Source organism: Egretta garzetta, unplaced genomic scaffold (assembly GCF_000687185.1).
Source record: "Egretta garzetta isolate BGI_Z169 unplaced genomic scaffold, ASM68718v1 scaffold917, whole genome shotgun sequence".
Taxonomy (NCBI): Eukaryota; Metazoa; Chordata; class Aves; order Pelecaniformes; family Ardeidae; genus Egretta; species Egretta garzetta.
In genome coordinates, this window is record NW_009260171.1 from 221,925 (window position 1) to 223,423 (window position 1,499).

Here is a 1,499-nt window from a genome sequence, read left to right on the forward strand (position 1 = left end):
CACATCTATTTTGGCACAGCTTCATGCTAGATTATACCCATGAATAAAAGCGAGGGGTTAGATGTCAGTTGGTTCCAATTATAGGCTTTCCTTTCTCAAAATTAAGAGCCAAGCTGTGTCTCACACGGCCCTCACTTTAAAGCATTGGCACTGCAACACATTAATTTATGAAGAAGGCATAACAAAAGGACACAGTATCAAAAAAGCAAACCTATTTTATCCACTCAGAGCCATGAAATGTTTCAGACTTTTTCAGGACCTATCACATTTTCTCAATGCAGAGAAAAAGGCAGGAAAAAGTTTCCTTTCAGAAAGTCATTGTCCTTGTTCTGCCCATAAATTCCATGGTCGCTTGACTCAAATTCAGACCATTATGCGATTTATACCAGACTCTGGGCAGTGTTGCACTGCCTGGTGTTAAGTTCAGAGGACCTGTTATAATGATAGTTTAATTCTGAAGTGAAATGGAGGTCAAGCTAAGATAAAGCTCAATATTTTATTTGTTACTCCAAACACTCCTCCATCAGGCAGATTGTAATTAAAACGGAACTTTGGATGCATTATACGGGAAGAATTGGACATGTTCTAATATTAGTATGAAAGACCTCCTTGTCTATAGCAAATTCTTTAAAAGCAATATAACAGAAAGCATCAGCAGAAATTAATAAAAAAAAGAACACAGATAATAAATAAAACAGTCTATGTTCTGTTAAGCATTTAAATCTCCACCAGGTAAATATCTTATGGATTCCATGGAAGCTTTCTCTAAGGACTCCATGGTACACTCAGCTTCGGTATCAGCTATACAGAAACCCATACTGCCCTGTCTCTGAATAAAGACTTGTCTACCAGACTTAGTAACATTGTAATAACCTCAGGTTACCAAACAGAAAGGGGAAGAAAAGGATATAGCAATTTAAAAAGAAGAAATCAGCACAGGACTGTGACCCATAAAACATATGCTTCAAAACACCCCAATACCATTCAGTGTTGACAAGTCTCAGAAAGTGTCAACACTAAAAATTTTGAGGGCTTTATCTGATGCTTGATTATCCAATGTAAAGTGTTATATTTAAATGTACAAGCAATGAAAATGGGAGCAGGAGCATTCTTCATTCATTTAGAAGGCTAAAAATAAAAGAACAAAGAACCAACCCATAAGATGACATTTTAAAATTACTTCTCAACCATACTTAAAATGATTGGCTTGATGTGCTTTTCAGTTAGCTATGAAGCATCTGCCACGGCCTACAATAAATTGGTCGCAGTATTGCAGAGTTGAAGTAAATGTCCAGCTTCACCTACAGGATGGGAGAAAACCAATATACTACATAGCAGATCAGAACTCCGTGTCATAAGTGTTTACTTCAGCTGCTTTTTGATTCCCTGGAAAGAATGCAATTTTCCTACCACATTGAAAGACTAGGTTTCTCAGATTCCCCCATAGCACTTCTCAGGTCATTAATTTCATATTTTTCAAGCCAACATGGAGTGTGCCT

The 1,499-nt window shown here is 37.0% G+C and overlaps 1 protein-coding gene across 1 annotated transcript in view; it reads right to left on the minus strand.

The window, feature by feature from the left end:
* The window catches only part of THBS2 (thrombospondin 2), a gene marked incomplete at its 3' end in the record, with an annotated part of 30,729 nt that overhangs the window by 23,244 nt on the left and 5,986 nt on the right, over positions 1–1,499 (minus strand). The gene's annotated exons all lie outside the window — the stretch shown is intronic.